The 20,119-nt window shown below is 40.1% G+C and overlaps 12 non-coding genes across 12 annotated transcripts; 3 read left to right on the top strand and 9 right to left on the bottom strand.

Moving 5' to 3' along the window:
* Window positions 1-4,083: 4,083 nt before the first annotated feature.
* Window positions 4,084-4,202, top strand: LOC130658332 (5S ribosomal RNA). The gene has a single exon (XR_008985547.1). It is a non-coding gene; the product is annotated as a 5S ribosomal RNA (ribosomal RNA).
* Window positions 4,203-4,552: 350 nt separating this feature from the next.
* Window positions 4,553-4,717, bottom strand: LOC130660283 (U1 spliceosomal RNA). Its single transcript, XR_008987484.1, has one exon. It is a non-coding gene; the product is annotated as a U1 spliceosomal RNA (small nuclear RNA).
* A 185-nt stretch (window positions 4,718-4,902) lies between these two features.
* LOC130661331 (U2 spliceosomal RNA) lies at window positions 4,903-5,094 on the bottom strand. The gene has a single exon (XR_008988523.1). It is a non-coding gene; the product is annotated as a U2 spliceosomal RNA (small nuclear RNA).
* A 322-nt stretch (window positions 5,095-5,416) lies between these two features.
* On the bottom strand, window positions 5,417-5,489 carry Trnar-acg (transfer RNA arginine (anticodon ACG)). The gene has a single exon. It is a non-coding gene; the product is annotated as a tRNA-Arg (tRNA).
* A 4,470-nt stretch (window positions 5,490-9,959) lies between these two features.
* Window positions 9,960-10,078, top strand: LOC130658330 (5S ribosomal RNA). Its single transcript, XR_008985546.1, has one exon. It is a non-coding gene; the product is annotated as a 5S ribosomal RNA (ribosomal RNA).
* A 350-nt stretch (window positions 10,079-10,428) lies between these two features.
* On the bottom strand, window positions 10,429-10,593 carry LOC130660282 (U1 spliceosomal RNA). Its single transcript, XR_008987483.1, has one exon. It is a non-coding gene; the product is annotated as a U1 spliceosomal RNA (small nuclear RNA).
* Window positions 10,594-10,778: 185 nt separating this feature from the next.
* On the bottom strand, window positions 10,779-10,970 carry LOC130661330 (U2 spliceosomal RNA). Its single transcript, XR_008988522.1, has one exon. It is a non-coding gene; the product is annotated as a U2 spliceosomal RNA (small nuclear RNA).
* A 322-nt stretch (window positions 10,971-11,292) lies between these two features.
* Trnar-acg (transfer RNA arginine (anticodon ACG)) lies at window positions 11,293-11,365 on the bottom strand. Its single transcript has one exon. It is a non-coding gene; the product is annotated as a tRNA-Arg (tRNA).
* A 4,469-nt stretch (window positions 11,366-15,834) lies between these two features.
* On the top strand, window positions 15,835-15,953 carry LOC130658329 (5S ribosomal RNA). The gene has a single exon (XR_008985545.1). It is a non-coding gene; the product is annotated as a 5S ribosomal RNA (ribosomal RNA).
* Window positions 15,954-16,303: 350 nt separating this feature from the next.
* On the bottom strand, window positions 16,304-16,468 carry LOC130660429 (U1 spliceosomal RNA). The gene has a single exon (XR_008987629.1). It is a non-coding gene; the product is annotated as a U1 spliceosomal RNA (small nuclear RNA).
* Window positions 16,469-16,653: 185 nt separating this feature from the next.
* On the bottom strand, window positions 16,654-16,845 carry LOC130661328 (U2 spliceosomal RNA). Its single transcript, XR_008988521.1, has one exon. It is a non-coding gene; the product is annotated as a U2 spliceosomal RNA (small nuclear RNA).
* A 322-nt stretch (window positions 16,846-17,167) lies between these two features.
* On the bottom strand, window positions 17,168-17,240 carry Trnar-acg (transfer RNA arginine (anticodon ACG)). Its single transcript has one exon. It is a non-coding gene; the product is annotated as a tRNA-Arg (tRNA).
* Window positions 17,241-20,119: the final 2,879 nt, after the last annotated feature.

The following is a 20,119-nucleotide window of genomic DNA, read 5'->3' as shown; positions in this document are numbered from 1 at the left end:
CGGACATTATACGATGTACAGAAACACACATTTCTGTTTTCGCGCCAAATCAATTCCCGGGAGTGGTACTTTTACGTCCGCATACTTCGCACCGTCTTAAATTATATCTCATTTACACGGTAATGTTTAGTATACTTCTACTGTGATAACAAGCATCGTTTATCGTTGGATTGTTGTAAGAAAACATTAAAAATGAGTGAAGCAGCTTCTCCAAAGAAAATCGCACCCAAGAAGAAACCTGCTGCAAAGAAGACAGCTGATCACCCTAAATATGTGGACATGATCAAGGCTGCTATCGCTACCCTAAAGGAACGCGGTGGTTCATCTCGCCAAGCTATTACAAAATATATTCATGCAAATTACAAAGTTGCTGAAAACTCAGATCATCATCTGAAAATGGCTCTTAAACGAGGAGTAACATCAGGCGATTTGATTCAAACTAAAGGCACTGGTGCTTCTGGATCATTCAAGCTAGGTCAGGTAAAAAAAGAAAAACCTAAGAAAAAGGCCGCAGCAAAAAAGCCAACGGCAAAGAAGCCTACTGCAAAGAAAAGTACACCAAAAAAGAAGCCAGCAAAGAAGAGCACGCCAAAGAAAGCAGCAAAGAAGCCTGCCACAAAGAAAGCCTCGGCTAAGAAACCAGCAGCTAAGAAACCCACAAAGAAGCCTGTTGCTAAAAAACCTGCAGCAAAGAAGGTCAAAAAGACTCCCAAAAAGGCAGCAAAGAAGACCGCAAAAAAATAATTTGTGTGTATCTGGCTATTACATTAACAAACGGCTATTTTTATAGCCACACATTTACAAAAAAACATTATCTTGGTACAAAGTTAAACTTGTTTAAGTCACTTAAACAGTTAAAAAAGAGTAATTTTAAGATTAGATTCCCTAAGTTTAAGTATTTTCGTTTTTAAATTTCTTATTTTCTTGCTTTTACTTTTCTTGCCCTTCATATTTTTAACATTGTCAAACTTTATGTAGCATAAAATTTTTATGTAGCATAAAATTTAAACAGAAAGCAGAACAAAGTTTGATATAAAAAGCTAGCCGTAATATTTTTTATGGATGTGTGGCTATAAAAATAGCCGTTTTTTGTTTGGTAAGATGCTTAGGCACGTTCCCCACGAATTCTTCTTGCCAACTGGATGTCTTTAGGCATGATTGTAACTCGTTTTGCGTGAATGGCACACAAGTTAGTATCCTCGAACAAGCCAACAAGGTACGCTTCAGAAGCCTCTTGCAGAGCCATAACGGCTGTGCTCTGGAATCGCAGATCTGTTTTGAAGTCCTGAGCAATTTCTCGCACAAGACGCTGGAAAGGCAACTTGCGGATCAAGAGCTCGGTTGACTTCTGGTATCTTCTGATTTCTCTGAGAGCAACTGTACCAGGTCTGTAACGATGTGGTTTTTTCACTCCTCCAGTAGCTGGTGCGCTTTTCCTCGCAGCTTTAGTGGCGAGTTGTTTTCGTGGAGCCTTTCCTCCAGTAGATTTACGTGCAGTTTGCTTTGTACGAGCCATATTTTAAGAAGTCGATGTAGTACGGATACACAAGACGGTCTAAAATGCACTATCGCGCCAAAGTTTTATTTCTCATATTGATTGACAGCTAAGGTTCAAAACAAACCATTTGATTGGTGCTAAGAAAGTAATTTCTGATTGGCTGCATAATGACATTACGCTCATTACTTTAACATTTTTATAAAATCTGTGTTTTTTGGCTACGGGAAAACGGCTGTATCTTCTGATACACAAAAGCTTTTGACTTTTTTTTTTTTTAGTAAGTAGCAGAAGGTTTGGCGAATTCCAACGATGCCAAATTTATTGCCTTACTGAAACATTAAGACCACGAATTTTTAAAAAAACTACAGTTTTACTTAAAAAAATGTACAAAATGTTCGGAACATTTTGTAATGACGCAACTCTATTGGTTAATTAGGGTGTTTCCACGAGCAGTAGGTAATTTTATGGCCTCTTTTTAAAGCTGTCTGAATTCTGTTAACTCAAACGTTGTTTTTGTACTCGTTCTGTACGCAACTATATCAATATGTCTGGACGCGGAAAAGGAGGTAAAGGATTGGGAAAAGGAGGTGCTAAACGTCACCGAAAAATTCTTCGTGATAACATTCAGGGAATCACAAAACCTGCTATTCGACGTCTTGCTCGACGAGGTGGTGTCAAACGTATCTCTGGCCTTATCTATGAGGAAACCAGAGGTGTACTGAAGGTTTTCTTAGAGAATGTTATTCGTGATGCTGTAACCTACACAGAGCACGCTAAACGCAAGACCGTTACCGCTATGGATGTTGTTTATGCCTTAAAACGTCAAGGAAGAACTCTTTACGGATTCGGAGGTTAAGCGTTGTCATTGCTCAACAAAAACGGCTATTTTTATAGCCACAAATCTTTTAAAACATTACTTTGTGCACGCTTCCAAATTACACAATGTGTAAAGTCTTGTCACAGTTACATTTATTGCTATACGATACTATGTCATATATGACACAAAAAAAATTTAGAAATACTTTGTAGGGTTAATTTGCCTGGGAGTGTTTCCGTGAAAAGCTGGGTTAAGTTAAATGTAAGCAATAACATGGATCAATGTACTTGTCTTTTCTGCAAGTACAGCTAATAATACGTATGAAAAGTGAAGCTAATCCACACACACACATGGGGAAGTATTTTAAATGTAGGCTAGTGTTCTTAAGCACATTATTTAGAAGTTTTATTAACTTCGGTTAACTTGTAGTGACGCCAAGTAAATGTTTTTTTAAAGATGTGTGGTCTTAAAAAAGACCGTTTGTGTTTGGTAGACGTTGGTTTACTTGCTGCTTGTGTATTTTGTGACGGCTTTTGTTCCTTCACTGACTGCGTGTTTTGCAAGTTCTCCAGGCAAGAGAAGACGTACTGCGGTTTGAATTTCACGAGAAGAGATGGTCGACTTTTTGTTTTGAAGAGCCAAACGCGAAGCTTCGGAAGCAATGCGCTCAAAGATGTCGTTGACAAATGAGTTCATGATGCTCATAGCTTTGCTTGAAACTCCGACATCTGGGTGAACTTGTTTCAAAACATTGTAGATGTAAATAGCATAACTTTCCTTTCTCTTTCTCTTGCGTTTCTTTTCACCAGTTCCACCAATCTTTCCTCCTTTTTTGCCGGCTCTTTTTTCACCTTTCTTGGCTACTTTAGGTGCCTGTTTTCCTCCTTTAGCTGCTGCGTCAGACATGGTTAAAAATTTTTGCTACTTAACTTGTAAATAAGCATTAAACTGCAAGTCAAAACTTTTTGTTTATAAGTAAAAAAATCGGATCGAATTCGATCCGAAAACGCCGATACGCAATTTAATTGGTTAAAAAAAAAATCTTTTGTTTAATACTTAATTATGATTGGTTAAAAAAACATGATTTCGATCCTATTTTTATGATGAAAAAACGAGTAAAGTTTATTTCGTTAACACTTACGTTAAATATTCGTACGTTTTTGTATTAACTTACAAATCAAATCGCAGTTATGTCTGGACGTGGAAAAGGTGGAAAAGCTAAGGCTAAAGCCAAGACAAGATCCTCAAGAGCTGGACTTCAATTTCCAGTCGGTAGAGTGCATAGATTCCTTCGTAGAGGGCACTATGCTAACCGAATTGGATCTGGAGCACCAGTTTACTTAGCAGCCGTCTTGGAATATTTATCTGCTGAGATATTGGAGTTGGCTGGTAACGCAGCAAGAGACAACAAAAAAGCTAGGATTATTCCAAGACATTTACAATTGGCTGTTCGTAATGATGAAGAATTAAACAAACTTTTGAGCGGTGTAACCATTGCAGCTGGTGGTGTTTTGCCAAACATTCAAGCTGTCTTACTCCCAAAGAAGAACGACAAAGGACAGAAGAAGTAAACCGCTACACTCAGAAAACAACGGCTATTTTTATAGCCACACATCTTTAAAAAAACATTGTTTTTTTCACAAAACTATAACCTTAAAGTCTAATAGATAATCCATGCATACGCCTTGTCCTAAGTAACTCAAAGAAATTAAATAAAAAAATTTGATCACAACGTCAAAATAAATTGCACGTATTTGCCCCTACTAATGTCTACGGCCATACCACGATGAACACACCCGTTCTCGTCTGATCACGGAAGTTAAGCATCGTCGGGCCGGGATAGTACTTGGATGGGGGACCGCCTGGGAACTCCCGGTGTCGTAGGCTTTTCATTTTCATTTGTTGCCTTTTCATTTCAATGGTGCTGTGATATATTTCTTGTTATAACAATTAAGGAACGTGGCGGTTGTTGAAAGTGTTTCCTATGACATTTTCCTACGACATTTTCAGGTGATAGTACGAGAAAAAAGAGCTTTCAAATGCATACAAACTCGATCTATTGCCGATCATCCAATAACCCTGACGGAATGGCAAATAAAATAAAATTCCGCCGCCTTCCGAGGACTTATATCGCAATCACGTTTCGTAACAGCCAAGCGAGGTTTTACCTTAGCGTTTAAGTCACCACCGACATTTGGCCGCGCAACTTTTCTAAGCTCATTCATTTTGACTTAAGGAGGGGGCGAGCGCGGACGCAGGCCCCCACTACCAGAAATTGTACGGTCGAGTTACTGACGTTTGCAGTAATCGCAGAGGTCAGCCCAAGCGTAGTGCAATGCAAGAGCCTCACTCTGGAAGAAAACCCTCATTGATCAGTCTTTACTTCCCCGTCAGGTAAGTATGAGTTGGAACTGCACCGTAGCATGAGGGTACCCTTCAAAGTTTGTTAATGCTTGTGGCTTGAGTGTGTTATAAACTGCCGTGTCGCGGGGCATAGGCTGTATTCTCCCCCAGTGTACGCGTTTTGTTCCCGCCGTAGACTATGCAGAGTGCCGTCGGAAAGAGGACTGCTATTATTCTTTTATTGCTTATGTGGGCCGCCATCGGTAATAGTGCAACACCAAGGCAACCCGTGGTCACGGCGTGAATGAATCCACCTCCATGACCCAAGGCCAAAAATCAGATTAATATACTGACCATTCAGAGAATGGCCTACCAGATATTAAACTGATAAGAACAGATACTACACTTGATCTTAGCCATTAGGCCGAGAAGCGATAAAGAACAAGCGTTGCCATGATAGGCATCGTCCACACACCGTAACTGCTTGTGGAGCATGTCACGTTACTGTAAAGCTTACAACTGTCACCGCGTACGGATGGACGGCGACATAGTAAAAATCACGGCTGTTGATTTAGCCGTAGGATGGAGAGCGACTGTAGCGAGTGGATGGTAACTTACATGAATGCTAACAAAGGCGACGATACTAAGTGCGTGATATTACTTTCCAATATGACTGCGTACATTCCGTTTATCAACGCATTACGCCAGAACGTGCGCGCGCGTTACACAGTAGACCATGCAGCCGAAATGCGACAGTGCGACCCTGCCAGGAGTCGAACCTGGAATCCCCTGATTCGTAGTCAGATGCCTTATCCATTGGGCCACAGGGCCATGCTTATGACTTCGCCCCATCGTTATTTTGGCTTGCGCATTCGTTTTACTTACGACAGAATTCTTCGTGTTTGTAGCCATGAAAGAAAGGGACTTCTGTGAGTGAATTTTTTTACTGTGGTCTAATAAAAAAGTCGAAACGCAGTGCCCAATATATGAATTGCTCCTAATAGCCGGAAACAGGCCGTGTCGATGATGTAGGCCGACATACGCAACGCAAACCAAAGAACGCTTTATGAAAATCCTAACACGGGCGCGGAAGAAGCCCAAATTAACAGAGTAGATGTAATGCTGAAGACCTCAAACTCCAGCAGCTTCTCTTTCAGACTATTGCGTCGTGCTACAAATAAAAATTAACATGCTTTCGCATAGTCGCGGCACCCAAAACGGACATTATACGATGTACAGAAACACACATTTCTGTTTTCGCGCCAAATCAATTCCCGGGAGTGGTACTTTTACGTCCGCATACTTCGCACCGTCTTAAATTATATCTCATTTACACGGTAATGTTTAGTATACTTCTACTGTGATAACAAGCATCGTTTATCGTTGGATTGTTGTAAGAAAACATTAAAAATGAGTGAAGCAGCTTCTCCAAAGAAAATCGCACCCAAGAAGAAACCTGCTGCAAAGAAGACAGCTGATCACCCTAAATATGTGGACATGATCAAGGCTGCTATCGCTACCCTAAAGGAACGCGGTGGTTCATCTCGCCAAGCTATTACAAAATATATTCATGCAAATTACAAAGTTGCTGAAAACTCAGATCATCATCTGAAAATGGCTCTTAAACGAGGAGTAACATCAGGCGATTTGATTCAAACTAAAGGCACTGGTGCTTCTGGATCATTCAAGCTAGGTCAGGTAAAAAAAGAAAAACCTAAGAAAAAGGCCGCAGCAAAAAAGCCAACGGCAAAGAAGCCTACTGCAAAGAAAAGTACACCAAAAAAGAAGCCAGCAAAGAAGAGCACGCCAAAGAAAGCAGCAAAGAAGCCTGCCACAAAGAAAGCCTCGGCTAAGAAACCAGCAGCTAAGAAACCCACAAAGAAGCCTGTTGCTAAAAAACCTGCAGCAAAGAAGGTCAAAAAGACTCCCAAAAAGGCAGCAAAGAAGACCGCAAAAAAATAATTTGTGTGTATCTGGCTATTACATTAACAAACGGCTATTTTTATAGCCACACATTTACAAAAAAACATTATCTTGGTACAAAGTTAAACTTGTTTAAGTCACTTAAACAGTTAAAAAAGAGTAATTTTAAGATTAGATTCCCTAAGTTTAAGTATTTTCGTTTTTAAATTTCTTATTTTCTTGCTTTTACTTTTCTTGCCCTTCATATTTTTAACATTGTCAAACTTTATGTAGCATAAAATTTTTATGTAGCATAAAATTTAAACAGAAAGCAGAACAAAGTTTGATATAAAAAGCTAGCCGTAATATTTTTTATGGATGTGTGGCTATAAAAATAGCCGTTTTTTGTTTGGTAAGATGCTTAGGCACGTTCCCCACGAATTCTTCTTGCCAACTGGATGTCTTTAGGCATGATTGTAACTCGTTTTGCGTGAATGGCACACAAGTTAGTATCCTCGAACAAGCCAACAAGGTACGCTTCAGAAGCCTCTTGCAGAGCCATAACGGCTGTGCTCTGGAATCGCAGATCTGTTTTGAAGTCCTGAGCAATTTCTCGCACAAGACGCTGGAAAGGCAACTTGCGGATCAAGAGCTCGGTTGACTTCTGGTATCTTCTGATTTCTCTGAGAGCAACTGTACCAGGTCTGTAACGATGTGGTTTTTTCACTCCTCCAGTAGCTGGTGCGCTTTTCCTCGCAGCTTTAGTGGCGAGTTGTTTTCGTGGAGCCTTTCCTCCAGTAGATTTACGTGCAGTTTGCTTTGTACGAGCCATATTTTAAGAAGTCGATGTAGTACGGATACACAAGACGGTCTAAAATGCACTATCGCGCCAAAGTTTTATTTCTCATATTGATTGACAGCTAAGGTTCAAAACAAACCATTTGATTGGTGCTAAGAAAGTAATTTCTGATTGGCTGCATAATGACATTACGCTCATTACTTTAACATTTTTATAAAATCTGTGTTTTTTGGCTACGGGAAAACGGCTGTATCTTCTGATACACAAAAGCTTTTGACTTTTTTTTTTTTTAGTAAGTAGCAGAAGGTTTGGCGAATTCCAACGATGCCAAATTTATTGCCTTACTGAAACATTAAGACCACGAATTTTTAAAAAAACTACAGTTTTACTTAAAAAAATGTACAAAATGTTCGGAACATTTTGTAATGACGCAACTCTATTGGTTAATTAGGGTGTTTCCACGAGCAGTAGGTAATTTTATGGCCTCTTTTTAAAGCTGTCTGAATTCTGTTAACTCAAACGTTGTTTTTGTACTCGTTCTGTACGCAACTATATCAATATGTCTGGACGCGGAAAAGGAGGTAAAGGATTGGGAAAAGGAGGTGCTAAACGTCACCGAAAAATTCTTCGTGATAACATTCAGGGAATCACAAAACCTGCTATTCGACGTCTTGCTCGACGAGGTGGTGTCAAACGTATCTCTGGCCTTATCTATGAGGAAACCAGAGGTGTACTGAAGGTTTTCTTAGAGAATGTTATTCGTGATGCTGTAACCTACACAGAGCACGCTAAACGCAAGACCGTTACCGCTATGGATGTTGTTTATGCCTTAAAACGTCAAGGAAGAACTCTTTACGGATTCGGAGGTTAAGCGTTGTCATTGCTCAACAAAAACGGCTATTTTTATAGCCACAAATCTTTTAAAACATTACTTTGTGCACGCTTCCAAATTACACAATGTGTAAAGTCTTGTCACAGTTACATTTATTGCTATACGATACTATGTCATATATGACACAAAAAAAATTTAGAAATACTTTGTAGGGTTAATTTGCCTGGGAGTGTTTCCGTGAAAAGCTGGGTTAAGTTAAATGTAAGCAATAACATGGATCAATGTACTTGTCTTTTCTGCAAGTACAGCTAATAATACGTATGAAAAGTGAAGCTAATCCACACACACACATGGGGAAGTATTTTAAATGTAGGCTAGTGTTCTTAAGCACATTATTTAGAAGTTTTATTAACTTCGGTTAACTTGTAGTGACGCCAAGTAAATGTTTTTTTAAAGATGTGTGGTCTTAAAAAAGACCGTTTGTGTTTGGTAGACGTTGGTTTACTTGCTGCTTGTGTATTTTGTGACGGCTTTTGTTCCTTCACTGACTGCGTGTTTTGCAAGTTCTCCAGGCAAGAGAAGACGTACTGCGGTTTGAATTTCACGAGAAGAGATGGTCGACTTTTTGTTTTGAAGAGCCAAACGCGAAGCTTCGGAAGCAATGCGCTCAAAGATGTCGTTGACAAATGAGTTCATGATGCTCATAGCTTTGCTTGAAACTCCGACATCTGGGTGAACTTGTTTCAAAACATTGTAGATGTAAATAGCATAACTTTCCTTTCTCTTTCTCTTGCGTTTCTTTTCACCAGTTCCACCAATCTTTCCTCCTTTTTTGCCGGCTCTTTTTTCACCTTTCTTGGCTACTTTAGGTGCCTGTTTTCCTCCTTTAGCTGCTGCGTCAGACATGGTTAAAAATTTTTGCTACTTAACTTGTAAATAAGCATTAAACTGCAAGTCAAAACTTTTTGTTTATAAGTAAAAAAATCGGATCGAATTCGATCCGAAAACGCCGATACGCAATTTAATTGGTTAAAAAAAAAATCTTTTGTTTAATACTTAATTATGATTGGTTAAAAAAACATGATTTCGATCCTATTTTTATGATGAAAAAACGAGTAAAGTTTATTTCGTTAACACTTACGTTAAATATTCGTACGTTTTTGTATTAACTTACAAATCAAATCGCAGTTATGTCTGGACGTGGAAAAGGTGGAAAAGCTAAGGCTAAAGCCAAGACAAGATCCTCAAGAGCTGGACTTCAATTTCCAGTCGGTAGAGTGCATAGATTCCTTCGTAGAGGGCACTATGCTAACCGAATTGGATCTGGAGCACCAGTTTACTTAGCAGCCGTCTTGGAATATTTATCTGCTGAGATATTGGAGTTGGCTGGTAACGCAGCAAGAGACAACAAAAAAGCTAGGATTATTCCAAGACATTTACAATTGGCTGTTCGTAATGATGAAGAATTAAACAAACTTTTGAGCGGTGTAACCATTGCAGCTGGTGGTGTTTTGCCAAACATTCAAGCTGTCTTACTCCCAAAGAAGAACGACAAAGGACAGAAGAAGTAAACCGCTACACTCAGAAAACAACGGCTATTTTTATAGCCACACATCTTTAAAAAAACATTGTTTTTTTCACAAAACTATAACCTTAAAGTCTAATAGATAATCCATGCATACGCCTTGTCCTAAGTAACTCAAAGAAATTAAATAAAAAAATTTGATCACAACGTCAAAATAAATTGCACGTATTTGCCCCTACTAATGTCTACGGCCATACCACGATGAACACACCCGTTCTCGTCTGATCACGGAAGTTAAGCATCGTCGGGCCGGGATAGTACTTGGATGGGGGACCGCCTGGGAACTCCCGGTGTCGTAGGCTTTTCATTTTCATTTGTTGCCTTTTCATTTCAATGGTGCTGTGATATATTTCTTGTTATAACAATTAAGGAACGTGGCGGTTGTTGAAAGTGTTTCCTATGACATTTTCCTACGACATTTTCAGGTGATAGTACGAGAAAAAAGAGCTTTCAAATGCATACAAACTCGATCTATTGCCGATCATCCAATAACCCTGACGGAATGGCAAATAAAATAAAATTCCGCCGCCTTCCGAGGACTTATATCGCAATCACGTTTCGTAACAGCCAAGCGAGGTTTTACCTTAGCGTTTAAGTCACCACCGACATTTGGCCGCGCAACTTTTCTAAGCTCATTCATTTTGACTTAAGGAGGGGGCGAGCGCGGACGCAGGCCCCCACTACCAGAAATTGTACGGTCGAGTTACTGACGTTTGCAGTAATCGCAGAGGTCAGCCCAAGCGTAGTGCAATGCAAGAGCCTCACTCTGGAAGAAAACCCTCATTGATCAGTCTTTACTTCCCCGTCAGGTAAGTATGAGTTGGAACTGCACCGTAGCATGAGGGTACCCTTCAAAGTTTGTTAATGCTTGTGGCTTGAGTGTGTTATAAACTGCCGTGTCGCGGGGCATAGGCTGTATTCTCCCCCAGTGTACGCGTTTTGTTCCCGCCGTAGACTATGCAGAGTGCCGTCGGAAAGAGGACTGCTATTATTCTTTTATTGCTTATGTGGGCCGCCATCGGTAATAGTGCAACACCAAGGCAACCCGTGGTCACGGCGTGAATGAATCCACCTCCATGACCCAAGGCCAAAAATCAGATTAATATACTGACCATTCAGAGAATGGCCTACCAGATATTAAACTGATAAGAACAGATACTACACTTGATCTTAGCCATTAGGCCGAGAAGCGATAAAGAACAAGCGTTGCCATGATAGGCATCGTCCACACACCGTAACTGCTTGTGGAGCATGTCACGTTACTGTAAAGCTTACAACTGTCACCGCGTACGGATGGACGGCGACATAGTAAAAATCACGGCTGTTGATTTAGCCGTAGGATGGAGAGCGACTGTAGCGAGTGGATGGTAACTTACATGAATGCTAACAAAGGCGACGATACTAAGTGCGTGATATTACTTTCCAATATGACTGCGTACATTCCGTTTATCAACGCATTACGCCAGAACGTGCGCGCGCGTTACACAGTAGACCATGCAGCCGAAATGCGACAGTGCGACCCTGCCAGGAGTCGAACCTGGAATCCCCTGATTCGTAGTCAGATGCCTTATCCATTGGGCCACAGGGCCATGCTTATGACTTCGCCCCATCGTTATTTTGGCTTGCGCATTCGTTTTACTTACGACAGAATTCTTCGTGTTTGTAGCCATGAAAGAAAGGGACTTCTGTGGTTAAATTTTTTACTGTGGTCTAATAAAAAAGTCGAAACGCAGTGCCCAATATATGAATTGCTCCTAATAGCCGGAAACAGGCCGTGTCGATGATGTAGGCCGACATACGCAACGCAAACCAAAGAACGCTTTATGAAAATCCTAACACGGGCGCGGAAGAAGCCCAAATTAACAGAGTAGATGTAATGCTGAAGACCTCAAACTCCAGCAGCTTCTCTTTCAGACTATTGCGTCGTGCTACAAATAAAAATTAACATGCTTTCGCATAGTCGCGGCACCCAAAACGGACATTATACGATGTACAGAAACACACATTTCTGTTTTCGCGCCAAATCAATTCCCGGGAGTGGTACTTTTACGTCCGCATACTTCGCACCGTCTTAAATTATATCTCATTTACACGGTAATGTTTAGTATACTTCTACTGTGATAACAAGCATCGTTTATCGTTGGATTGTTGTAAGAAAACATTAAAAATGAGTGAAGCAGCTTCTCCAAAGAAAATCGCACCCAAGAAGAAACCTGCTGCAAAGAAGACAGCTGATCACCCTAAATATGTGGACATGATCAAGGCTGCTATCGCTACCCTAAAGGAACGCGGTGGTTCATCTCGCCAAGCTATTACAAAATATATTCATGCAAATTACAAAGTTGCTGAAAACTCAGATCATCATCTGAAAATGGCTCTTAAACGAGGAGTAACATCAGGCGATTTGATTCAAACTAAAGGCACTGGTGCTTCTGGATCATTCAAGCTAGGTCAGGTAAAAAAAGAAAAACCTAAGAAAAAGGCCGCAGCAAAAAAGCCAACGGCAAAGAAGCCTACTGCAAAGAAAAGTACACCAAAAAAGAAGCCAGCAAAGAAGAGCACGCCAAAGAAAGCAGCAAAGAAGCCTGCCACAAAGAAAGCCTCGGCTAAGAAACCAGCAGCTAAGAAACCCACAAAGAAGCCTGTTGCTAAAAAACCTGCAGCAAAGAAGGTCAAAAAGACTCCCAAAAAGGCAGCAAAGAAGACCGCAAAAAAATAATTTGTGTGTATCTGGCTATTACATTAACAAACGGCTATTTTTATAGCCACACATTTACAAAAAAACATTATCTTGGTACAAAGTTAAACTTGTTTAAGTCACTTAAACAGTTAAAAAAGAGTAATTTTAAGATTAGATTCCCTAAGTTTAAGTATTTTCGTTTTTAAATTTCTTATTTTCTTGCTTTTACTTTTCTTGCCCTTCATATTTTTAACATTGTCAAACTTTATGTAGCATAAAATTTTTATGTAGCATAAAATTTAAACAGAAAGCAGAACAAAGTTTGATATAAAAAGCTAGCCGTAATATTTTTTATGGATGTGTGGCTATAAAAATAGCCGTTTTTTGTTTGGTAAGATGCTTAGGCACGTTCCCCACGAATTCTTCTTGCCAACTGGATGTCTTTAGGCATGATTGTAACTCGTTTTGCGTGAATGGCACACAAGTTAGTATCCTCGAACAAGCCAACAAGGTACGCTTCAGAAGCCTCTTGCAGAGCCATAACGGCTGTGCTCTGGAATCGCAGATCTGTTTTGAAGTCCTGAGCAATTTCTCGCACAAGACGCTGGAAAGGCAACTTGCGGATCAAGAGCTCGGTTGACTTCTGGTATCTTCTGATTTCTCTGAGAGCAACTGTACCAGGTCTGTAACGATGTGGTTTTTTCACTCCTCCAGTAGCTGGTGCGCTTTTCCTCGCAGCTTTAGTGGCGAGTTGTTTTCGTGGAGCCTTTCCTCCAGTAGATTTACGTGCAGTTTGCTTTGTACGAGCCATATTTTAAGAAGTCGATGTAGTACGGATACACAAGACGGTCTAAAATGCACTATCGCGCCAAAGTTTTATTTCTCATATTGATTGACAGCTAAGGTTCAAAACAAACCATTTGATTGGTGCTAAGAAAGTAATTTCTGATTGGCTGCATAATGACATTACGCTCATTACTTTAACATTTTTATAAAATCTGTGTTTTTTGGCTACGGGAAAACGGCTGTATCTTCTGATACACAAAAGCTTTTGACTTTTTTTTTTTTTAGTAAGTAGCAGAAGGTTTGGCGAATTCCAACGATGCCAAATTTATTGCCTTACTGAAACATTAAGACCACGAATTTTTAAAAAAACTACAGTTTTACTTAAAAAAATGTACAAAATGTTCGGAACATTTTGTAATGACGCAACTCTATTGGTTAATTAGGGTGTTTCCACGAGCAGTAGGTAATTTTATGGCCTCTTTTTAAAGCTGTCTGAATTCTGTTAACTCAAACGTTGTTTTTGTACTCGTTCTGTACGCAACTATATCAATATGTCTGGACGCGGAAAAGGAGGTAAAGGATTGGGAAAAGGAGGTGCTAAACGTCACCGAAAAATTCTTCGTGATAACATTCAGGGAATCACAAAACCTGCTATTCGACGTCTTGCTCGACGAGGTGGTGTCAAACGTATCTCTGGCCTTATCTATGAGGAAACCAGAGGTGTACTGAAGGTTTTCTTAGAGAATGTTATTCGTGATGCTGTAACCTACACAGAGCACGCTAAACGCAAGACCGTTACCGCTATGGATGTTGTTTATGCCTTAAAACGTCAAGGAAGAACTCTTTACGGATTCGGAGGTTAAGCGTTGTCATTGCTCAACAAAAACGGCTATTTTTATAGCCACAAATCTTTTAAAACATTACTTTGTGCACGCTTCCAAATTACACAATGTGTAAAGTCTTGTCACAGTTACATTTATTGCTATACGATACTATGTCATATATGACACAAAAAAAATTTAGAAATACTTTGTAGGGTTAATTTGCCTGGGAGTGTTTCCGTGAAAAGCTGGGTTAAGTTAAATGTAAGCAATAACATGGATCAATGTACTTGTCTTTTCTGCAAGTACAGCTAATAATACGTATGAAAAGTGAAGCTAATCCACACACACACATGGGGAAGTATTTTAAATGTAGGCTAGTGTTCTTAAGCACATTATTTAGAAGTTTTATTAACTTCGGTTAACTTGTAGTGACGCCAAGTAAATGTTTTTTTAAAGATGTGTGGTCTTAAAAAAGACCGTTTGTGTTTGGTAGACGTTGGTTTACTTGCTGCTTGTGTATTTTGTGACGGCTTTTGTTCCTTCACTGACTGCGTGTTTTGCAAGTTCTCCAGGCAAGAGAAGACGTAATGCGGTTTGAATTTCACGAGAAGAGATGGTCGACTTTTTGTTTTGAAGAGCCAAACGCGAAGCTTCGGAAGCAATGCGCTCAAAGATGTCGTTGACAAATGAGTTCATGATGCTCATAGCTTTGCTTGAAACTCCGACATCTGGGTGAACTTGTTTCAAAACATTGTAGATGTAAATAGCATAACTTTCCTTTCTCTTTCTCTTGCGTTTCTTTTCACCAGTTCCACCAATCTTTCCTCCTTTTTTGCCGGCTCTTTTTTCACCTTTCTTGGCTACTTTAGGTGCCTGTTTTCCTCCTTTAGCTGCTGCGTCAGACATGGTTAAAAATTTTTGCTACTTAACTTGTAAATAAGCATTAAACTGCAAGTCAAAACTTTTTGTTTATAAGTAAAAAAATCGGATCGAATTCGATCCGAAAACGCCGATACGCAATTTAATTGGTTAAAAAAAAAATCTTTTGTTTAATACTTAATTATGATTGGTTAAAAAAACATGATTTCGATCCTATTTTTATGATGAAAAAACGAGTAAAGTTTATTTCGTTAACACTTACGTTAAATATTCGTACGTTTTTGTATTAACTTACAAATCAAATCGCAGTTATGTCTGGACGTGGAAAAGGTGGAAAAGCTAAGGCTAAAGCCAAGACAAGATCCTCAAGAGCTGGACTTCAATTTCCAGTCGGTAGAGTGCATAGATTCCTTCGTAGAGGGCACTATGCTAACCGAATTGGATCTGGAGCACCAGTTTACTTAGCAGCCGTCTTGGAATATTTATCTGCTGAGATATTGGAGTTGGCTGGTAACGCAGCAAGAGACAACAAAAAAGCTAGGATTATTCCAAGACATTTACAATTGGCTGTTCGTAATGATGAAGAATTAAACAAACTTTTGAGCGGTGTAACCATTGCAGCTGGTGGTGTTTTGCCAAACATTCAAGCTGTCTTACTCCCAAAGAAGAACGACAAAGGACAGAAGAAGTAAACCGCTACACTCAGAAAACAACGGCTATTTTTATAGCCACACATCTTTAAAAAAACATTGTTTTTTTCACAAAACTATAACCTTAAAGTCTAATAGATAATCCATGCATACGCCTTGTCCTAAGTAACTCAAAGAAATTAAATAAAAAAATTTGATCACAACGTCAAAATAAATTGCACGTATTTGCCCCTACTAATGTCTACGGCCATACCACGATGAACACACCCGTTCTCGTCTGATCACGGAAGTTAAGCATCGTCGGGCCGGGATAGTACTTGGATGGGGGACCGCCTGGGAACTCCCGGTGTCGTAGGCTTTTCATTTTCATTTGTTGCCTTTTCATTTCAATGGTGCTGTGATATATTTCTTGTTATAACAATTAAGGAACGTGGCGGTTGTTGAAAGTGTTTCCTATGACATTTTCCTACGACATTTTCAGGTGATAGTACGAGAAAAAAGAGCTTTCAAATGCATACAAACTCGATCTATTGCCGATCATCCAATAACCCTGACGGAATGGCAAATAAAATAAAATTCCGCCGCCTTCCGAGGACTTATATCGCAATCACGTTTCGTAACAGCCAAGCGAGGTTTTACCTTAGCGTTTAAGTCACCACCGACATTTGGCCGCGCAACTTTTCTAAGCTCATTCATTTTGACTTAAGGAGGGGGCGAGCGCGGACGCAGGCCCCCACTACCAGAAATTGTACGGTCGAGTTACTGACGTTTGCAGTAATCGCAGAGGTCAGCCCAAACGTAGTGCAATGCAAGAGCCTCACTCTGGAAGAAAACCCTCATTGATCAGTCTTTACTTCCCCGTCAGGTAAGTATGAGTTGGAACTGCACCGTAGCATGAGGGTACCCTTCAAAGTTTGTTAATGCTTGTGGCTTGAGTGTGTTATAAACTGCCGTGTCGCGGGGCATAGGCTGTATTCTCCCCCAGTGTACGCGTTTTGTTCCCGCCGTAGACTATGCAGAGTGCCGTCGGAAAGAGGACTGCTATTATTCTTTTATTGCTTATGTGGGCCGCCATCGGTAATAGTGCAACACCAAGGCAACCCGTGGTCACGGCGTGAATGAATCCACCTCCATGACCCAAGGCCAAAAATCAGATTAATATACTGACCATTCAGAGAATGGCCTACCAGATATTAAACTGATAAGAACAGATACTACACTTGATCTTAGCCATTAGGCCGAGAAGCGATAAAGAACAAGCGTTGCCATGATAGGCATCGTCCACACACCGTAACTGCTTGTGGAGCATGTCACGTTACTGTAAAGCTTACAACTGTCACCGCGTACGGATGGACGGCGACATAGTAAAAATCACGGCTGTTGATTTAGCCGTAGGATGGAGAGCGACTGTAGCGAGTGGATGGTAACTTACATGAATGCTAACAAAGGCGACGATACTAAGTGCGTGATATTACTTTCCAATATGACTGCGTACATTCCGTTTATCAACGCATTACGCCAGAACGTGCGCGCGCGTTACACAGTAGACCATGCAGCCGAAATGCGACAGTGCGACCCTGCCAGGAGTCGAACCTGGAATCCCCTGATTCGTAGTCAGATGCCTTATCCATTGGGCCACAGGGCCATGCTTATGACTTCGCCCCATCGTTATTTTGGCTTGCGCATTCGTTTTACTTACGACAGAATTCTTCGTGTTTGTAGCCATGAAAGAAAGGGACTTCTGTGAGTGAATTTTTTTACTGTGGTCTAATAAAAAAGTCGAAACGCAGTGCCCAATATATGAATTGCTCCTAATAGCCGGAAACAGGCCGTGTCGATGATGTAGGCCGACATACGCAACGCAAACCAAAGAACGCTTTATGAAAATCCTAACACGGGCGCGGAAGAAGCCCAAATTAACAGAGTAGATGTAATGCTGAAGACCTCAAACTCCAGCAGCTTCTCTTTCAGACTATTGCGTCGTGCTACAAATAAAAATTAACATGCTTTCGCATAGTCGCGGCACCCAAAACGGACATTATACGATGTACAGAAACACACATTTCTGTTTTCGCGCCAAATCAATTCCCGGGAGTGGTACTTTTACGTCCGCATACTTCGCACCGTCTTAAATTATATCTCATTTACACGGTAATGTTTAGTATACTTCTACTGTGATAACAAGCATCGTTTATCGTTGGATTGTTGTAAGAAAACATTAAAAATGAGTGAAGCAGCTTCTCCAAAGAAAATCGCACCCAAGAAGAAACCTGCTGCAAAGAAGACAGCTGATCACCCTAAATATGTGGACATGATCAAGGCTGCTATCGCTACCCTAAAGGAACGCGGTGGTTCATCTCGCCAAGCTATTACAAAATATATTCATGCAAATTACAAAGTTGCTGAAAACTCAGATCATCATCTGAAAATGGCTCTTAAACGAGGAGTAACATCAGGCGATTTGATTCAAACTAAAGGCACTGGTGCTTCTGGATCATTCAAGCTAGGTCAGGTAAAAAAAGAAAAACCTAAGAAAAAGGCCGCAGCAAAAAAGCCAACGGCAAAGAAGCCTACTGCAAAGAAAAGTACACCAAAAAAGAAGCCAGCAAAGAAGAGCACGCCAAAGAAAGCAGCAAAGAAGCCTGCCACAAAGAAAGCCTCGGCTAAGAAACCAGCAGCTAAGAAACCCACAAAGAAGCCTGTTGCTAAAAAACCTGCAGCAAAGAAGGTCAAAAAGACTCCCAAAAAGGCAGCAAAGAAGACCGCAAAAAAATAATTTGTGTGTATCTGGCTATTACATTAACAAACGGCTATTTTTATAGCCACACATTTACAAAAAAACATTATCTTGGTACAAAGTTAAACTTGTTTAAGTCACTTAAACAGTTAAAAAAGAGTAATTTTAAGATTAGATTCCCTAAGTTTAAGTATTTTCGTTTTTAAATTTCTTATTTTCTTGCTTTTACTTTTCTTGCCCTTCATATTTTTAACATTGTCAAACTTTATGTAGCATAAAATTTTTATGTAGCATAAAATTTAAACAGAAAGCAGAACAAAGTTTGATATAAAAAGCTAGCCGTAATATTTTTTATGGATGTGTGGCTATAAAAATAGCCGTTTTTTGTTTGGTAAGATGCTTAGGCACGTTCCCCACGAATTCTTCTTGCCAACTGGATGTCTTTAGGCATGATTGTAACTCGTTTTGCGTGAATGGCACACAAGTTAGTATCCTCGAACAAGCCAACAAGGTACGCTTCAGAAGCCTCTTGCAGAGCCATAACGGCTGTGCTCTGGAATCGCAGATCTGTTTTGAAGTCCTGAGCAATTTCTCGCACAAGACGCTGGAAAGGCAACTTGCGGATCAAGAGCTCGGTTGACTTCTGGTATCTTCTGATTTCTCTGAGAGCAACTGTACCAGGTCTGTAACGATGTGGTTTTTTCACTCCTCCAGTAGCTGGTGCGCTTTTCCTCGCAGCTTTAGTGGCGAGTTGTTTTCGTGGAGCCTTTCCTCCAGTAGATTTACGTGCAGTTTGCTTTGTACGAGCCATATTTTAAGAAGTCGATGTAGTACGGATACACAAGACGGTCTAAAATGCACTATCGCGCCAAAGTTTTATTTCTCATATTGATTGACAGCTAAGGTTCAAAACAAACCATTTGATTGGTGCTAAGAAAGTAATTTCTGATTGGCTGCATAATGACATTACGCTCATTACTTTAACATTTTTATAAAATCTGTGTTTTTTGGCTACGGGAAAACGGCTGTATCTTCTGATACACAAAAGCTTTTGACTTTTTTTTTTTTTAGTAAGTAGCAGAAGGTTTGGCGAATTCCAACGATGCCAAATTTATTGCCTTACTGAAACATTAAGACCACGAATTTTTAAAAAAACTACAGTTTTACTTAAAAAAATGTACAAAATGTTCGGAACATTTTGTAATGACGCAACTCTATTGGTTAATTAGGGTGTTTCCACGAGCAGTAGGTAATTTTATGGCCTCTTTTTAAAGCTGTCTGAATTCTGTTAACTCAAACGTTGTTTTTGTACTCGTTCTGTACGCAACTATATCAATATGTCTGGACGCGGAAAAGGAGGTAAAGGATTGGGAAAAGGAGGTGCTAAACGTCACCGAAAATTTCTTCGTGATAACATTCAGGGAATCACAAAACCTGCTATTCGACGTCTTGCTCGACGAGGTGGTGTCAAACGTATCTCTGGCCTTATCTATGAGGAAACCAGAGGTGTACTGAAGGTTTTCTTAGAGAATGTTATTCGTGATGCTGTAACCTACACAGAGCACGCTAAACGCAAGACCGTTACCGCTATGGATGTTGTTTATGCCTTAAAACGTCAAGGAAGAACTCTTTACGGATTCGGAGGTTAAGCGTTGTCATTGCTCAACAAAAACGGCTATTTTTATAGCCACAAATCTTTTAAAACATTACTTTGTGCACGCTTCCAAATTACACAATGTGTAAAGTCTTGTCACAGTTACATTTATTGCTATACGATACTATGTCAT

Source organism: Hydractinia symbiolongicarpus, chromosome 9 (assembly GCF_029227915.1).
Source record: "Hydractinia symbiolongicarpus strain clone_291-10 chromosome 9, HSymV2.1, whole genome shotgun sequence".
NCBI classification, from domain to species: domain Eukaryota; kingdom Metazoa; phylum Cnidaria; class Hydrozoa; order Anthoathecata; family Hydractiniidae; genus Hydractinia; species Hydractinia symbiolongicarpus.
Note: the sequence above shows the minus strand (reverse complement) of the source record. Positions and strands in the feature narration are given on the sequence as shown.